The 20,859-nt window shown below is 37.5% G+C and overlaps 2 protein-coding genes across 7 annotated transcripts in view; one reads left to right on the top strand and one right to left on the bottom strand.

The window, feature by feature from the left end:
• The window catches only part of LOC135198069 (opsin Rh5-like), a 707,912-nt gene that overhangs the window by 267,223 nt on the left and 419,830 nt on the right, over positions 1 to 20,859 (bottom strand). The window lies entirely within an intron of this gene.
• Positions 1 to 20,859, top strand: part of LOC135198070 (choline O-acetyltransferase-like) — a 243,220-nt gene that overhangs the window by 75,326 nt on the left and 147,035 nt on the right. For 3 of the 5 annotated variants that reach the window (XM_064225480.1, XM_064225479.1, XM_064225477.1), the window contains exon 2: positions 6,457 to 6,506. The gene's annotated coding sequence lies outside the window, so the exon portion shown is untranslated. Of the gene's footprint in view, positions 1 to 3,282; positions 3,637 to 6,456; positions 6,507 to 20,859 lie in introns of those variants that run through there. The other 2 variants (XM_064225481.1, XM_064225478.1) reach the window with 1 other exon arrangement.

Raw genomic sequence — 20,859 nt, 5'->3', positions numbered from 1 at the left:
CAATTGCACTTGAAATAACTAACTAAAGTATTCTGCTCTCTGGTGATATGAACCAGAGACCTCTGGCTATTGAGGCAAAGTGTCCCAACTCCAGGACTATCTATTTATGCTTATATCTGTTTATCCATCTACCTATCTACTCACATATACATATATGCATAGATAGATAGATAGATAGCTAGATGGATAGATGGATGGATAGACATAAAAATTAATGAATAAATAGTCCAGTGGTTAGGACACTTACCTGCCCAGCGAGAGGCCTCGGGTTCAAGCCACAAGAGAGCAACAATGCTTTAGTCAATTATTTTAATAGCCATTATCTGTTGAACTAAGCAATGAAAATGCATCTACACGTTAATGAACTGCTGTAGGTCGCCACTAGGTTGGAGATGGTATGGGTCTAGCAACAACATCACAAAAGAATTGCTGGAAACAGAATTCTATCATTTCACATAAGATGAAAAGATATACAAGGTAAAATTTTATAGCTTGTGAGATGAACATTTCAGCCTCTAAACCACAATACCCTACAAAACACATACATACATACATACATACATACATACATACATACATACATACATACATACATACATACATACATACATACATACATACATACATACATACATACATACCACAATTAAAAAATTACAATTGAATTTTGCATTCCAACAGTTCTATATCTTTATATGAAATGCATTTTTAATGACAAAAATCAGAGAGAATATTTATATAATTAGATTCTGGTTTGTGCTGATATGTTAATATAAACATATCAAAGGACTCACTATTTCACTGTGAATATAATTGCATAAGACTTCTATATTATATTGCTCAATTTATTAACAGATATAAACAACTTATCCCCAACACTTTAATTCAATTGTCGTTTCGAGAATTATGCACTAAATTAGCCCTGACTCTGTTACGCAGTTGTAAAACTGAAAAGAGGCTAAGTTACTAAAAATGTCCTATTACTTATTATTATTTATAAATTATGATTTATAGTTTTGATGCTTGAAAATTCCTCTTATAATAGAACACTCAGTACTGCAAACACACCATTTTGCAATGAACAACAAACAATTAGAGCTTAAATACTATAATCGATTACAACGCATACGCTATGTACAAAGAATCGAGTGCCTTATTCCTAACATTTTAAGAGGTATTACAATTTTGCAATAACACCGAAGAAAAAGTTATCTCTTGGACCTATGTAACAAAGATTTCTTCTTTTTATTCCTAACTTGCTCCACATTTTCATCATAACGCCTCTTCATAGTTTCTGATCATTTGCTCTCTCAGTCCCTAGGATAAATTTATCATTAAAAGTTTAGATGACCATCAGGGTAATGCAATATTTACAGGAATTTCCAATCCATTGTGGTGCAGTCATACAATCCTCATCATTCTTTTTTTCTTTTTGCAAATAAAAATGAAAGAAAATTACATGTTCATATCTTATGACCCGATGAATATAAAAGCACAAATAAGAATCTGCTTTAATGGTAGTTTCTTGATGCTTAATAAAACTCTAAAAACGACTGTCTTACGTAACACCTTCATATAGACAGATAATGATGATTACACGTTTAATTAAAGGCGAGATGAAATGAACCTCCGTTCTGAATAAAACACTACAATAGCTATGTCCTCTTTTGCTACCCCGAGCTAATTATGTAAGCAATTTTGTTTTGATAATTTCCTGGAATTCACGACTGATGAAGCGTGCCTGGAGACACACCACTGAAAATCAACCAAAGAAAATGCACACCGAAGAAAAAACTTAAAGCTGACTACACAACAGACGACGGGAGTTCGTTAGGGTGACGAAATACATGTAGACGAACGAGTGTCTTCCCACAAAGCACTTGTCATTCATATTAGATCCAACACCCTTTCCCGACAATAACACATCCCTCTTCTATTAATCTAATCCTATATCTATTATTCTCTATCGATGCACTCTCCTTTCTATGCTATAATGTGTTGTTTTCCCTTTGTGGTTGTGGTTCCTGATAAAAACGGAGTTTCCTCAATCTGTACGACCTTTTCCTTTTCTCTGATATTGATTATATTAATGTCATTTCCCAACTTATCCAAACCCTAAGAGCAGCACCCATTTTTCTTATAATTAATATATCAACCCATATCTTATATATTATTCCCAAAATTTGGTTCCTTGCCTGTTTTTCTTCCAGTTCCTTATTTCCTTACTGACGATATTATTTCCCATTAGTTCCTACGGTATTTCATTCATACAATCTCCACATTAATCTTTCTTCTTTTTCGTAAAAATATATTCATTTATGTGTGCTGTGGAAAATAGCTGGCTTAATTTAGATAGACATGCATTACTCTTACTTCAGGGCTTTTTATTCTTCTCTCAGCGTGTGGCTAGTCCTCCCCATCGCCTGTATATATTCATTGCGTTCTGCCTTCCCTTAACAGTCTGCCAGCGATCACTCAACATGATACTTTTGAGTTTCACGAATTTCGTATTTCTTGTATATTTCTGACGTTGTAACTACACTCATTTCTTGCTGCTTATTTTACATACATACATAGATAAATGTACCTGTATTTGTAAACTTTTCCTCTCCAAGGGAATACTTGAGGGTTTTTTTTTTTCTAAAACTACGTTTCAAATAAACCACAGCAAACTCAAATTCCGATGCAATTCTGCTACAAACTGAACATGTATATCTGCTAATACTCAAAACTTCGAATGACAAATTTGACTTCATGCATCGTTCCCCTTTGTCGTCGTCTTCCTCGACAACCCGGACGTTAAGAACGTGTCTTTCAAATCACGGTATTTTGTTATTTTAAGAATAAATGATTTTATTCTCACTATCGATTTATTGTAGCTCCCTCGGATAATGACCCGAGACAGACTATCGACGAGCCTGTGTTTTACTATGCTCGTTCTTTGTTAGCATTTCGTTCAAACCCTACGTAACCCCTGCTCCGATCGCCTTTAATCTGTTTGTGCTTGTTTGTGCGGGTGTGTGTAGTGTGTGTGTGTGTGTATTTTGTGCATAAGTGTGTGTGCGTGTGTGTGTGTGTCTGTCAGTGTGCGTGTCCTCTATTGTACGTATTGCATTACACACATATATGTGAATATGTGTGTGTGTGCGTGCGTGGGTGGTGTATGTGTGTGTGTGCGTTTCTACGTGTGTTAGCGGTGTTCCCGGGTGCGTGCGGCCCCGCCCTGTCCCTTACCCATCGTGTGGCTCCGCCCAGGATAAATCGATGCAGGTGAGTCGGCTGTGGAACCGTTCCCTTCCCCTTCTCTCGCTCTCGCTCTCTCTTGTTCTCTCGCTCGCTCACCGCTCCTTTTCGGTCTTCGGTAAATAACTCATTAGGTGAGTTCTATCCGGAAATGACACACCGTCGCATCGCGGGAAAGTTTTTGAAAGAAAAGAAAGGGGAGGCGGAAAAGCATACGCAATGAACGTGTCCACGTCTTATTCTCACTTTTTTTAACGGGTTCACTATTCACCGTTTGGATTTCGGTCAAGCGGAGTGTCAAGAAAGGACCGCTACTCTGACGGTCCTCGCCCCAGTGCTTTGTGCGTCAATTTCTCACACTTGCTTTCCTTTCTTCCATAAGATCTACATCTCGTAAGTATTATCCATACATCTATTTGCTAGGTAAAAGTATTTCACTTCATAAATACAAAATGCATAAGTAGAAGACAGGTACACCCAGATGGGTTCTCGTTGTGAAGCAGTGTGGAAGGATGTGTCAAAAGAAGTGTTACTTATTGACCAATACAGTGTGAATGGCCCTGTGAGTATTGATTCTAAAATCAATAAGACACGGTCAGCAGATGATCGTACTTGTCTCATTCTTTGACTGGAAGGAAACATACGGATGATATACTATTATTGACCGTAAAGAGACGCAACTGTTGAAATTAAATATTACTTTTCGAAGGCTAATTTACCAAGCATATGATGTCTACTGTAGTCCTCCGAGCCTTATTCATTAACGAATAAATCTAGTTTATTGCAAGTATTCACGAGCGTCATTATTCTTTATTTATAGCAGGAGAGAAATTCCCGGACACACATCGTATCTACGCACAAATTTTATAACCACACAGCCGAGAAATATCTTGGTTTTCATCCAAATAACCAACACATTAAAGCAACAAACCCAAGTTTAATTATTTGCTTTGCAGCTGAAATCTTAGAACCAAGAAGGGAATTATTCACATGAATATAAACTACGCAAATTCAAAAGTACGGCACCGTCGCTAAAGTCCACCTTGAGCGCTAAGGCGACGCGACGCGGTGGTAGCAGCGTTTCCTCGCTCATTTCTCGAGCATGAAATTCGGGAAGTTTTAACTCTTGGGAAATGTTCATACGTCAGAAATGGAGCCGGGAAGTTGAGAGTGGGTAGATATTTTTAACCGTTCGCCTATGTACTTTTTATCTTAAATCCCTTGTTATTGCACATTTCTTAAGACTAAAATAACAAAAACTCCGCCATCTCTGCAAGACATAACCTTAATTTTGAGTCTAAATCTTTTATAATCATATGAAAATTTACGCTTTCATTCTAATAAAACGTCACTGTCAATCGAAAATATAGCCGTTATGAAAATAAATACACGACAAACAAAAATAAAAGAAATATTCCATATCGACTATTAGCATGGACTACTGACGCAAAGCGTTCCAGTTCTACAAAAGCCTTCATCGCCGCTATGGCCGAGATTCTTTTTTTCACTTTTTAATGATTCCCTCTTGAATATTTTTTAAACAGTGCCTACTAAAATTCGTGAAGATCTCTCATACTCGAAAATTTCCTTTTGATACTGATAACTCACGCGCGCTTTCCAGCACCTAGCTAAAATGGAAACGACAAATATACAATGTATTGGGCATTTCACCTCTCCGTAATCAACTGGAACTTCACGAAGAATGTTAATCATCATTTATTCCACACTTCCAAAAATTCAACATATCCTCATAACCTACAGCATTCAAGTTCGGGGGATATATTATTATTTTTAGAATATTTCTTCATAGATCAAAACAAGAATATCTTTACCATGATTAACAATAATAAAATAATAATAAAAACTTGCTAGCAGTACATTTGAGCACAGAAGTCCGAATTATTTACATATAATAAGTTACTACAGATACCGAAGAAAACGGCATTTAACTTCACTTACGCTAATATCATAAATGAAAGAGACCGCTGATTTCTGGGAATGATGGTGAAAATTAAAGTATACGTAATGACTTTGAAAATTAAAGGATAATAACTCACTCTCTCTCTCTCTCTCTCTCTCTCTCTCTCTCTCTCTCTCTCTCTCTCTCTCTCAAATTCAACCGGAATGAATTTCCTCTCCTTTTAACTTTTGCAACATAGAGCATCCTAACTTTCATTCTATTCCTTATTTCCTTTAACTTCTTCCCTAGCGGCGTCGCCGGTGAGAAGTTAAAGCCTTTCTCATGTGAAAAACTAAAAGTTCTCATGACAATATTTAAGCTGGACATCTTACTTTCGTGAAGCAGCATTTTCTTAAGCAGAACAGCATAGCACCAATGTCAACGATATTAACGTTAAGTAAGATTTGAGAGAGAGACGGTTCCCCGACCCGGTTAGAGGTGGTGGTTCCCATTTGTGAAAATATACAAACGAGAAAGGTGACCTCAGAAAAGTTATGGAAGAACATCATTGAAAATGAAATGGCGAGAAGAAAGTGATGTGAAAGAACATGACTGAAAAAGAAATGGTGATGAGAATTTTGAATGACAAAGAAAAGAACATCACCGACAAAAGGGATTGTTTTATGAGTCGTTTAACACTACTGAACCTCCCTTTCCTTTCTCTTTCTTTTTTAGTTTGTGACAGGCGATTGAGCGATTGGGGGGACTAAGGGAGGGATTAGGAGGGAATAATATTGGGGAAGGGGCCTGATATTAGAGGAAAGGATACGACCCAGAAGAGCAGAGGAGGTGGAGGGGATAGTGGAAGAAAAATGCGAGAAGGTACTATGCAAGGCAAACTGGAGACGCCAAGAGGTTATTAGTAAGACTGTAATTGGCTTTGTTTCGTTTTAAGCGTCGTTGGGTTAGAGAGAGAGAGAGAGAGAGAGAGAGAGAGAGAGAGAGAGAGAGAGAGAGAGAGAGAGAATATTGTAACGAGTAACAGATCTGGAGGTTTTAACCTTAAAGTCACAAATCGCGTTACCTCCAGGCATTACGTAGTCGCTATGTGCATTAAAGAAAGTTTTGAAGACGTCACCAAATGTTATTTTTCAACAAAGTGATAAAGACTTTTTTAATAAAAAAAATGAACAACCTATGTCATTTTTGTCAAAAATTTTACCTAACATATCAATTAACTTGTATCTCCATACTTGAAATACCTGAAATATTACAAGACAATGTGACTGATATCCCTTTTGTTTCCTTTCCAGAAGCTGGAACTGGCAAGCTAATCAAGATACTCCATTCGAAAACATATAAAGTAAGTTTCAAGTGTTTACCTTTATTGTTTGTCATGCTCTTTCTAAAAGGAAAATAGGTCATATGACTGAAATTTACCGTGATAGTTTTAGCGTCACCATCCATACTACACTCGCACTATCTTCTGTCCATGCTTGTCTTACATTCACACGTACATTCGTAATTTATTATTTCTTTAAAATAATAAACATCTATAAAACAAAAAGAAAAGCAGAGAAAATACATAATTATGTAGGAGACTGCATCCGTTCCAGTACGGAAAAACAGAGAACGTCAATAAATGGATAATAAGCCCCGTGTAGAAAATTAATTGCACAACGCGCCAGATGAGCAAGGTTTTCACTGAATAGGAATTGCCAGACAAGATCATTTCTTTTATTTCATTTTCAACTATTCATGTCATGAATTATGGAAAAACTACAAATTTTAACATTTCTTTCACTGACATTACCAGTGACAGTTCTTATCACGACTAGAAAAATTTAAACATTGGCTACTATGACTGTTTCGTTACACAAAATGTAAGAACAAATATGGGAGATAAAATTACAGCAATAACGCCGATATTCCACTTAATTCGAAATTTAGATCTTGAAAATAAAAAATAATTTTTTCGTTACAGATACCGTTTTGTATATAGCTAGAATTATTGAGAGTTCGAACATGAACATCTCAAATGAGGTATAACTAACAGGCTGTGACAGATGGGAACAAAAGAGCGAAAACAGAGCAATAAAAGAGAAAGCAGTTGAAGACTACTGACGAACTGTGAGAGCTCAGATACTCTTCAATTCTAGATTTTATGGCTCTTCTACAAAGGAAGCTCTTTTATAATATAAAAGGTTATGTATATATTTCTGTGACAAATATATAGGTCGCACTTCTGACGAGAAACTTTATAATACATTGTAAATAAGACAAGTAAGAGCACACAAGGAAATTGTAACATGAGTACGTATATATACACATGTATTTCTGCGTATTTTTTAACATGTTTTTGGATATAGATAAAATAGAACCGAACACGCAAACCAGACAGAATTATGTTGATTCAGATGGAAGTCTTTTAGTGTAAGAGAGAAAGAGAGAGAGAGAGAGAAGAGAGAATCAATTGTGGCCTAGCAAATGTCAGATAATCTGTACCTACCAAAGGCAGGCAGATCAACCTTTAAAAAAATGTTTCAGAGGATTTAGAAAACAAAGGAACGCTAGACTCCAAATTCTAGGCTGTAAGAAGGAAGTCGAGATCTTAAGGAGAAGGTGTCAACATAACCCACACCAAAGGAAATTCAAACTGAATAATACAAAACTGAACAAACATGTCTTGAAACAAGAGCACCTCGGTGATATTCAGAGGTCAATTAATAAACGCAAAATCACGGCGATTCTTTAAAAGGGAAGCCTCTGAAGAACCTTTTCATGTTATATGTGAAGAAATAAGAGAGGTCGGTAGGGTAGTCTTTAGTATTATATTAAGCCGCTGTTATTCTCCCTTAACTTCTTTTTGTGATTCCTTTTATCAACTTGGCTTCCATTCTCTCGCTCCCTTTGTTCCCACAGGTCATTTGCTGAAGAGCAATCTTCACCGGGGTTATTAATATAGGTTTTCAGTTAGCATTTCTACCTGGAATTATGATAATCCTTAATCATCACTATGAGATTTCAAGTTACGAATCGAAACGATGATGTCAACTCGGCATCTCGGCTCAGGGAATCTCACATCTTCCGTTTTTCCCGAATATAAGGTCTTCCTGTTCATGATCAGACTCAACACATGACCGACCATTTTAAACGATATTCATATCCTTGTATCTTGGGCTTAGCTCAGGACTTCGTTTATCGATCCTGGTTTCCATTCCGGGTCACATTACCGTTGTTCCGTATCCTTTGAGGAGACATAACATGATAAGTGGAACAGCTAAAACCGCACTGTAATTTCCTTGATCAGAGTAATCCCATCGACTGCACTACTATCAACACTTCATGTTCACAATGAAATTCTTTAAAGATAATTATTTATCCAAAAAGTAAATATCTCCCACAAAGAACTAACATGATTAATTCTATAAGAAATCCGTAAGGCCAAACACAGTGACGAGAGGTATTCCATAAATTCTAGCAGGAAGAGCAATAACTGCACCAAGAAAAAAAAGCTCGCGTAATTCGACGAAATTAAGGCGTACATTTATTAGACAAAGATCCACGAAACTTATAAATTAAGGCGTACATTTATTAGACAAAGATCCACGAAACTTATAAATTAAGGCGTACATTTATTAGACAAAGATCCACGAAACTTATAAATTAAGGCGTACATTTATTAGACAAAAAATCACAAAACTTATTATTTCTCGTTACTTTATTTTATCTCGCATAGTTTAGTTTCAAAGCATTTCTGTACTGAATACTATCCTTGAGAATGCTACCAAGAAGAAAATCGAGATGTATACTAAGCAAAAGAATATAAAAGGACATAAGGTTCGAGATATGTACCAAGTAAAATTATACAAAAGGAAATAAGGTAAAAGCAATAGATATCATAAACAACAACGAAATCATAGACAAACAATCGAGATACCATAGATAAACAATCGAGATAACATGCTAAAGAAAAACAGCAGATTAAATAGTAGCAACAACAACAATAATAGTAATAAAGATAATGATAAAACAAGCCTTTTGTTAGACCCTTTAAAGGAAAGCTCTTTAAGGACTGTTTTGATCATCATAGGTTTAACAAATCGCTTGGAAATGTCACTGATCAATAGCGAACGAATCGGGGCGACTACCAGTGCCTGGGCTTTTAAACAGCTCCCACACAGCTGAAGATATTTTGCAGAGAATTACTTTAACGTAAGATCTGCTACTGAGTGAAGAGCAAATAATGGATACACGGAAGAGGGGTGAAAATTACTTAAAACATTGGTCTTGGGATTTAGCGCTACCTATTTTTTTTCTTCCTAAGAACTAGCATGTTCTGATAGCTATGCACACAAGAGACACACACACACACCCACATAATATACATACATACATTCATATATATAATATATATAGATATATATAATATATATATATATATGTGTGTGTGTGTGTGTGTGTGTGTGTGTGTGTGTGTGTGTGTGTGTATTAAAGGACGTGAAATTTCATTAGATTTTCCATCTCCTCAGCCTTGCGGTGAATACAGAAATTACTGCATAACCTTTAGTGCTCATTATCACTCTCGTCCCTAACACTGGGCTTCTGTGAAAGTCTCCCACTCATCATCACCAACCTCGCGTCTCATTAATCTCAGCCAAGTAGATTTGGGACCTCCAACTCTTCTTGTGCGCACAGGAGCCCAAATGACACGATAAGGTACTATTTTCCAACTTTTATCATCATGCCTATTGTATCATCTGCCTTTCTGAATAAATCATTCATTATCCTAAACATCTAATACACTCGTGTGTATAATCCATAATGAATATATATATATATATATATATATATATATATATATATATATATATATATATATATAATATATATGTATCTTTCCCATAGCTTCCAACGTCTGACTTATGTTGAATAGTTCTCGTCTGTGACTAATACACAATTTACTCGGAAATCTTACTTCATAAAATATGGAAAACAGCAACTATATGAATATTTCATATATTATACGAAACTGACTTACACTACATTTCGAAAAGCTGTAAAAATATGCCATTAAAAATCCCACTGATATATGTATATCTCTCTCCCACACGTACACATACACAAACACACATATACACAAACAAACACTCACACGCACATACACACTCACACACACACTACTTACTACTACTGAAAATGTAATCCATATCAACTTTATTCTTTCCAACAACATAAACATACGGATACTCCATCAACACAACTGCAAATCTCTTTGTCGATTTCAAGAGGCAAATACCTCCTCACGCAATCGCTGCGCCATGTCCGTCAACGTCTTGGGAGGCTCATCGATCTACGAAGATGTTGTGGTAGGAGTCCTGGCACAGTTGGCCAAACGACCTCTACGTGATAGATGTTACTACATGAGCTTCCAGCAGATTTACAGAGAAGAACGATGCTCGCGGAATGTAGGATAGCCATAAACACCACAGTCAGCCAGAAAACTATTATAATCGTGAAATACCCTCATTGGATGTAAATTACGCAATGACAGCTATGACTTTTAAAGGGACTAAATATGTGGTGTCTGAAAACTGATCGAGATACACTCTCGGGGTAAGCAAATAATTTTACATAAATTACACTACGAGAACATATGCTGGTGATAGTGGCAAAATATTTTAAATATAAAAGTTAAGTAAATGACCTCATTACCATTAAACAATGCAGAAAATGAAAAAGGCAAATGGCAACTGATCCCAGTCATGGTTTAACAAACACAGCGGTTTCTCTCGGTATTTATTATCCAAACCTCAAGGTACAAGATACAGTTCAGTACTGAATACTGAGAAATAGTATATACAGGAAGTAAACAATGATTATGATAGTTAACAGCAAAAGCAGTTAAGAACTATTACAGCAATAATTAGCATAACAGTTATATGAATATTACTTCGGAGAATAACAATCGTTAGACAGTTAAGTATACAAACTATCTCACTCCCCTTCTTATTTATGAGACAATATATGAATAAATCGGGAATGCCAATAAAATAAATTTACTAAATAATACAAGAATAAAATAACATAAAATAAATAATTGCCATTTAACATGTTACAATTATCAAGACGAGCATTATCATTACTATAAGCAATTCTGATCGTCTTCTAACTCATTTTCGCTATTAGAACATTCATCCCAGAATTCCTCCTCTTCCGATTCATAGGCTCTTTTACTGGGATCCACCTGCAAACGACTTGGAGGATGGCGCTCCCGAGTAGACCGACGTATTCCTTCTGAATTACTTCCAATCCCTGACTCTATTCTGATGAATTCTTCATCTGAATGATCAGCCAATGCGGTTTCCCATGAATATTTGCTTACAGGGGCCTGCTCCAGTTCGTCAAAATGTCTTATTTTTACTTCGTCTGTTATAGTCTCTGCTGGGGTTAATTTATACGTCCAGCCACCACGAAGTATTTCTATAACTATATTTCTTTGAAAGATATGGTGCAAGTTTACCACCTCCACAACGGCGTCTCTCAGCTGTCGATAACTTCAATCGAACCAAATCTCCAACTTTGAAAGCTTTGCCGTAAGACTTCCGCTGGTTATTCCTAATCTGTTGTGCAATTGCAGTCTTGTTCCATGCGACCTTAATAGTTTTCTCAATTTTCTCTACTTTCTCTCTCACAAATCTTTCTGCGATTGCTGCATTATCCAAAGAGCCCGGTTGATAATCCTCATCTCTGCAAGTTTCCTTTTTTAGAATCTCCTCTGGACGTCGAGCCGGAGTCCCATAGACGAGCTCATGTGGAGTAAATGTAGTCGTAGTATTTACAGCTGTATTATGAGAGAACTGTACCCTGGGTATCATTTCAGGCCAAAGATCCATATTATTGTGGCACATGCAACGAACGTTGTCTAATAATTGATTTTGACGTTCTACCTGGGCCTGACTTCTTGGATGGTAAGGAGAACCAAAATCCTGCTTAATTCCAAACAGGTTACACACTGCCTTGAAGATATCAGCCGTAAAATGTGATCCTCTATCCGACGTTATGACACGGGGCACCCCAAACATGCAAATCCATCTTTCAACTAGAGTATCCACTGCTGTTTTTGCTGAACAATCCTCAAGAGGTACCAAAACAACATAGCGAGTCAAAATGTCTTGCATTTGAAGGATATAACGATATGGATGTGATGATGAAATGGGAAACGGACCCATGAAATCAACTTGCACCTGTTCATTCATATATTCCGGGAGCTCGCGGTTCTGAAAAGGGGCCTTCCCTGGATGCTTCGATCTTTTGTTACTCCCACATGCTTCACATTTACTGACATGTGCATGGACATCTGCCTTCATGCGAGGCCACCAGAAACTCTTCCGAGCTCTTTCCCATGTTCGATCACGACCCATGTGACCACTCATTGGACTGTCATGAATCATTTGAAGTGCATAGAGTCTCATATCTTTAGGTATTACAGGTAGCCACTCTTCTTTCACGCCATAGGGATGTTCTTGTGAGCGTCTTCCTTTATAATTTATATAACACAGAATTCCATTGCTAGTAATACCTAAACGGTTACCATATTTGGCAAGCTCATTCTCCTCTGACACACATCCCGGTGAACTCGTATTTTTCATAAAGTTCACTACTTCCCTGATCCCTTCATCGCAATGCTGTTTTTCTAACATTTCATTTGGATCCACAAATGCTGTGGCCCACTGCTGAGAAGATCCTACTGCTATACTCGCAATTTGCGATACCAGATTTCCATCAGCACCAACTCTTGACAGATAATCAGCCATGGACATCACAGCACTGCGACCACTTTTATGAATTGGATTTATGTCAAACTGCTGAATTGTTTCAATCCATCTCCCTCGACGTCCTCTCTCTTCTCTAATATCCAGGGTGTTTAGCCATCTTAATGCCTGATGGTCCGTTATCAAATCAAACGGTGCAGAGGAGTACATCCGAAACCTCTTTATTGCCAGGATAACCGCCAGTAATTCCTTTTCCGTCGTTGAATACCTCTGCTCGGATTTGGAGAATGTATGGTGGTAAAAGGCAATTGGTAACAGTTCCTTGGATGCTGACTTGTTGGCTAACATTGCTCCTGCTCCAACATCACTTGCATCAGTAATTAAAACGAACTGTTTGCTATAGTCAGGAAGATGGAGTGCTACAGCATTTGCTACCTGGTTTTTAAGCCTCTCAAAAGCCTCAACCATCTCGACCGACCAATGCAATTTCTGGTGTGGGTTTTTTTTCAAAGCCTCATACAGGGGCTTAGCAGTCTGTGACATCCCTGGAATCCATTTTTGCACATAAGAAAATGCCCCAATGGCCTGACGCAACTGCCTGACAGTCAAAGGCCTAGGAAGATCCCTCAGTTGATGAACTCTTTGCTCACTAATGCGAAGCATGCCATCACCAACCACGGAACCCAGATACTCCACTTCACGCACCCCAAATTTACCACTTATTCGGGGCTAGCGCAAGACCAGCATCACGAATCCTGCTCAACACATTTCTGAGTCTTGCTATGTGTTCTTTCCATGTTGAACCCCAGACCAGTATGTCGTCGAGATAACACAATGCATCCGTATAGTTGCAATCACTGAGTATTGTAGCCATCATTCGTTGAAACGTATAACCTGCCCCTTTCAGACCAAAAGGAGTTCTACCATGCCATTCAAACTGCCCCCATGGGACTACAAAGGCCGAGACCTCACAATCCTCCTTCCGAAGAGGCATCTGATGGTATCCAGACTTTGCATCAAGCACTGAAAAGTATTTTGCCTGACCAAGTCTATCAAGAAGATCCTCGACCACAGGAATTGGATGCAATGTTGCTGGCTGGGACACGCTATTTACTTCCCTATAATCAATAGCCAACCGAAGGCTTCCATCAGCTCGACGAGCGCAAACAATAGGAGCTGCCCAAGGGCTACATGATTTCTTTATTACACCCATATCCTGAAGTTTGCTTAGCTCCTTCTTGACTTCTGCCTCCAAAGCAAGTGACAACCGCCGCGGTCTATTTGCTATTGGTGCTGAATCTGGGTTAACTCTGATTGTGTGCTCCACCCCTACCTGTACCAGCGGCAGTGGGCCTCCATTATAGAAAACATTCTTGAACTCATGAAGTACCTTGTCCATTTCCTCTTTCTGCTCAAAAGTAAGCGACTCTCCAACGATGAAATTTCCTCTTCTCCCCTCAATTGAACTTAAAAGGCTATGGTTGCCATCGTATCCTACCACACTGGGCTCTAGTTCCCCAATCTCCTCTCCACTCTGCACAGTTTCGTGTTTATCCGATACATTTGCAACTCTCACATACATTTTCTTCTTGATTGAACCTTGGATGCAGCAATGAGGAGGGGCAACCGGAGAACCCTCAGGGCGTCGGGGACACAACAGATACTGCTCATCTGGAACCATCCCATCAGTTGAGCAGCATATAAATAATTCTGTCCTAGGAGGTATCACAACTGCATTCTCAGCTCTAACAATGAGCTTCACCACTCCATCAGAGCATGATTTATGTGATTGTGTCCTTTCCCCAGTATTCAATGGCAATGATAAATTTATTGAATCCACTCGCAACCTCCTTTTTGTCAAATCTAGAGTGACTGTGCCAAGTTTTATCCACAAGTCCATCCCAAGTATCACTCTAGTAACAAGTTTAGATACCACAATGAACCTATGTTGTCTCACTATGGTTTTGCCTAGCTTTACATCCATCAGAATTTCTCCCTGAATTTGAAGTTCTTCACTGCTCGCTCCGCAAGCTGTAATATTACTCGAGCTGACAAGAGATTTCTGAGCATCATTCAAGATATCCTCAGAAACTAAAGAATAATAACTTCCGGTGTCCACCAAAGCATTATACTTAGTTTTCATCATCTCCACAGTAATATAATTTGTAATATTTTTCAATACCTGAGTTGCTGCTCGGCTGGAGAGCACATGCCGATATCTCATTTGACCGTTCACCTTTGGCTGCACCAAAGCTACAGTGCGTTGGAAAGCGGAAGCAGAATTCATTTGTACAGACTGCTCCAAGCTCCCGTGTGGAGCAGTCCTCACTGAAAATTTCTTCTTTGAACCTGGGGAGGGTACCAAACAGGATTTTCATCTCTCCTTCGTGCACATGCTTTCCATCCACCCACATGTGTCATTTTACAATAATAGCACTTAAATTTACGAGAAGAATAGGATTCCCTCTTCTTGCTGCCCCATGATCCAGCATTTCCTCGTACAGTTGCAACCTCCATAGTTTCCGGTGTGTCCTCCATCAAACAAACATTGGACGTACCCTCAATTTGATTCACATGGACACAGGGATTCCTAGGTCCTGTTGCTTTAGTTGCTCGTTTAGTAGACAACGCTGCCAATGCAATTTTCACCACCTCATCATACGACTTGGCAGTCTCCTCTGACTCCATCCACTTCTCTCTAATCAATTGGGATTGAACATCTGCATCGTGCAACCCCGAGAGAAATCGCCATACAACACGCTTCCGTACAATATCAGCTGGTTCTTTAGCAAATGCTTGACCTGCCAACAGTTGCAAACGAGTCATATAATCACTCAGACTCTCACCCTGCAACTGTATAGATTCCTCAAACCTCAGAATCCTTACTTCAATTGCATCCGCCGTGAGAATACGCTGCGCAAGTCTGTCCATAATTGCAACATCGTCCTTACCCCACTCAGGGTCCTGTAACGCCTGTTGCTCCACATAGTTGGCTGTTGGTCCCCTAAATTGTAATCTCAGCATGAGGGCCCGATATCCTGCGTCGCGCCAAGACGGTACCCCTCGTAGTAAGTTTGCTTGCTTGACTAAAGAGAAATGCGATGAAAAGGACTGCCAAGACATTGGAGACACATCATCCCCAAAAGACACACTCAGCATAATCTCCTTTGCAACAGCGTTATGTTCGGTAGGCGTGGATTCTGACTTGCTGCCACCAGTCATGCTTTAACAAACACAGCGGTTTCTCTCGGTATTTATTATCCAAACCTCAAGGTACAAGATACAGTTCAGTACTGAATACTGAGAAATAGTATATACAGGAAGTAAACAATGATTATGATAGTTAACAGCAAAAGCAGTTAAGAACTATTACAGCAATAATTAGCATAACAGTTATATGAATATTACTTCGGAGAATAACAATCGTTAGACAGTTAAGTATACAAACTATCTCATCCCTAAAAATTACAACTTAGCAGTGGAACATAATATAGCTACAAACACACGCACAGATATCGTTATAACCACCAGATAAAAAGGTCGCAGCAATAATTTGTTCAAAGCCCGTGACCACGAGATTAGGTACGGGTTTATTAAGTTTTGTTTACTGGAGAGAGAGAGAGAGGGGGAGAGAGAGTGAGAGAGTGAGAATTTATATAACTGCTTCAAAAATATCTTTTACAAGTTGCAAGAATATACAAAATTTCCCAGTTAAATTCAAGCTTTCCTTTTTAAAACTCAACTATATATTCACATTTTCCTGACCTAAAATTCCCATTAAGAAACGAACGTATTCAGGAGACCATTAAACTATAAAAAAAATGCCTATAACGGGGCTGCCCTTATACAAAACTTATGAGCGAATGGCATTTCTATGGAACAAGTGCGCTGATCTTTTAAGCTTTCTATGTAAGTGCATTACCGGAAATTCCATGGTCAAATTACTGACTATAAAATGATTATTTTGAAATTTTGCAACTAAGAGAAAACCCCGACCAGATAAATGGAAAAACAAATAAAAAATATGAATTTCTTGACAATGCAGTGTACATCATACTACTTGAAATACGAGGATATATGCTCTTGGTTAACATTATATGAAAACCAGCAAGAATACAAGGGCTCCAATATCATGAGGAAAGCACCGATTATATATGACTTAAAAATCTCACAATTATCAAGGATAAAAGGGGTCATGGGACTCTTGGAAAATCAATATGAAGACTGTTTTCGGTCTCTTGTCCTTTTCCACACAAACCTTTGCGATGGACGCGTTCTCCTCCCTAGGGGCGTTCATTGCTAAGGTCCTGATGGGGAATGTAAACGGAAAGTAAACAACTTTTCTGTCTCACACCTTACAGTAGCTGACCAGTGAACAATGACGCGTAACATGGAACTTTTAACATATTTCATACACAAATAGAAATATTTCAAAGGCCGAGCTATATATTCTACAACTGGGAAAGATGTTACTATTTTCCACACCTTTAAGGTATGAAAAGAGATTCTCAAGGATGAGCACATATGTATGCTTCAGTATCAAGGGTAACTTCATCACGAGTAGGTCGTGACCTACTGACACCTTTAAAATATCTAAGCAATAGATTCTGACTTTCCTGAATGTGATAGTTTGTAACATAAAAGACGCGAGATGTTGACGTTTAGTTATATGAGTAATAGTGCTGATTTGGAAAAGTAAAAATATACTTCAGAAGATGGTGGGTCTGAAGTTTTTACATAGAGAGAAAGACGACAATGAATCTTAACTCAAGAAAAGTAGAGCAAAGGAAATTAAAGGTGATGGAAATCTAAAAGGGATAGATCTAACAGAAATTTTTAGAGTAAACATACTCGTAAGCGGTGATAGATATAGTGAGTGTAAAGGTGAGTATGCACGAGTTGAAAGAGAAGAGAGGGAAAAGGAACTGTGTAGTGAAAATGTATGTAAGAGGAAGTAAATGTGTGAATGGAATAAAGAGGCGAGCGACCTGTCTCTCTCTTAGGGAAATTACCTTTAGACGTTAAATGCCATTAAGGTAAAATGTATAAGGCTTTCGAAATGAACGTCAACGAAGGTGGCGAGGAAGGAAAATGAGGACAGAACGAGGACTGGAGGGATACAAAAAAGTTGAAGATATATTTTAAGTTAATGCTGTGTAAAGCAAAGGCATCAATAATTACTCGAAAACGAAGGAAGAGGTTCCGGAAAAAAGAAAGTACAAATTTTACAAAGGTCAATAACATTAAAGATGCATGGGACTTGGAATGAAATGACGTCACAATGTGTAATACATACATGATAGGAGATGTTACCATTCAAATGTAAACAAACATGCATGTTTAAACCACACCAATTCCGTGATCATTCAAAAATATCTATATATAATTTGAAATTTTCTTACGATGCAGAGTATAGAGGCATATTCAGTGTGCGTGTATGTATGTTGTATGAGTGTATGTATGAGTGTCTATATTAATAATATATAAATTATATTATATAATATATAATATGTATAGATATATATAACATACACCTCCATACATACATTACATACATACATACTACATACATACATACGACATACATACATTTATAGATATATAGATATATATATATATATATAGATATATAGTATATAGATGTATGTATATAATAAATATAATGTTTGTGAGTTTGTCTGCAATTACAGATATAATTAAACTACTATTCTTCCCTATCCTTACAAAAGCAAGATAGTCACTCTGATTATACTGATTTTATTATAAAAGGTTCCAGAAATGATTTCGTAACTAAAATGCAAAGTTATTTTTCTACGGCAAAATAAAATGCCTTAAAGTTCACTGAAGAAGTAAACCTTTCTTGTGAGGAGACATATCTTCGATATCTTCCATGGCGTTAAAAACCGTGAAGAAATTGGAAAGCAAAAAATTAAATGAAGCTGAATTTCCTTGGTGTGTTTTTCTAAGAAAAAACACACAACTACGTGTACATGTTCGAGGCTTCACGGAGTTGAAGACCAGCGAATCCCAGCACCACCAAAAAAACTTGAACTGACAAAACTTTAATGGAATTTCTTCCTTGACATGAAGATGCTGCTATTCTTTTTTGTCCTTCTCTTAGACAGGTAAATATAGTGAATAAATTATCATCTCATCAATTTGATCTACATGAATAACTTATCGCCTCTCCACAACTTAATCTACATCTTAATAACAGACTATAATACAAAGGGGTTGTAAAATTCAGTAACCGGAAATTCTATAGCAGGATTTGTTATTAGCATTACAACATTATCATTCAGGCAGTCGTTTCTTAATTCCTGCAATACTCAAAATTTATTATCTAATAAACAAGATAGTTTTCATTTAAAGATTACACATTTCAGATGTATTCTAAAATTGCCTTTCAACTCAAAAAAGAAAATTTAGGGTCTGCTCTTAAAAGCTTCTTAGATGCATGTCAGAATTTTGTTTTTGCAGTAATATTTCTCTTCTTCCCCATTATTGCATTCAGATTTTGATCTGCCTGGGTCTTCAACACGTCTTTCTTGACCAGCTACTCTAGGTGACAGACTTACTTATATAAACATGCTATCTAATTATTAATTAACTAAGATCTCAATTGATGATAAAACTCATGCCTCCCGCTTCCAACGCCAGATATCAATATGCTATTTTGAGAAAACAATAACACAGAAACTCTTAAAATGTGTCGAATAAGGCTATTTCTATAGTAATTTCTATAGTAATCATTGTAAACCACGATGGTACATTGCGGAACCTAACGAAAAAACATGTGCAATAATAATAATAATAATAATAATAATAATAATAATAATAATAATAATAATAATAATAATAATAATAATAATAATAATAATAATAATAATAATAATAATAATAATAATAATAATAATATTTCGCTAATTCTTATAATGACGTCAAAATGATATTTAATTTTTGTTCGTGATTTACTTATTTGAGTGTAGACGATCAAAATATGCTAAAATGAAACACATCATTATTTATTGCAAAACTTTACGGTGCAATAAAGTGCGGAAGAAAAGTCACTGATCCTCCATAAAATGCCTGAGGCTACTATTCATGAAGCATAAGACCTCAAGTATTATGCTCTCAGAAAACTATAGCTATGACATGATCATGAGCTTTGCCAAGGACTGGTCTTAGATAGTTGTATTTCACTTAACTTTCTGTATAACTGTTACACTTAAGGTTAGAAAAAAAAATCAATGCTTCTTGGACTGTATTTTCCTCTTCACCATAAAAAAAACCGACACCTGATCAAAAGCTACATCAAGAATATGCACAATTCCAGCTTAGTAATTTAATCTTTAAGTTACCAAATCTATTCCACCCGACATAAGTACATGTGTGTGTGTGTGTGTGTGTGTGTGTGAGAGAGAGAGAGAGAGAGAGAGAGAGAGAGAGAGAGAGAATATTTGCTGATAACTTTCGAAATGATGAAGCCGTGGGTGACGTTCAGAGCCCACACAAGCACGAAGGTCGAATGCATAGACGTTGGGAATGTAGTGAAAGCAATGGAAAGACGAAAGCTCAGCCGAGAGCATCAATCCACTTTCCTCTGCTTGGTCTCTCCGCACCGCACCTCTTCCTCTTATCGCCCCCCCTTCCCCTCCCCTCGGCCTTATCCCTCCCAGTTTTCCCGAGCTCCTACTCCCTGCAAATCTTCATCCCTCCCTCCCTCCCCCATCCCTCCCTCTCTCCTCATCCCTGAAAACACCTCATTAAAAATTCACGGCTTGGCTCACGTACACATGGATGTCGGAGGGTGAAGTTTGCTCGTTGTTGTTCTGCTCAGAGGTTCATTTCGTCGATGTCTTCCAATGAAAAACAATTAATTAAGTACTAATGTTATTGCTGGCTTATGATGATGTCTTTCGTATTAGTTCTCTATTTTAC

The sequence above is a fragment of the Macrobrachium nipponense genome, chromosome 21, assembly GCF_015104395.2.
Source record: "Macrobrachium nipponense isolate FS-2020 chromosome 21, ASM1510439v2, whole genome shotgun sequence".
Taxonomy (NCBI): domain Eukaryota; kingdom Metazoa; phylum Arthropoda; class Malacostraca; order Decapoda; family Palaemonidae; genus Macrobrachium; species Macrobrachium nipponense.
Note: the sequence above shows the minus strand (reverse complement) of the source record. Positions and strands in the feature narration are given on the sequence as shown.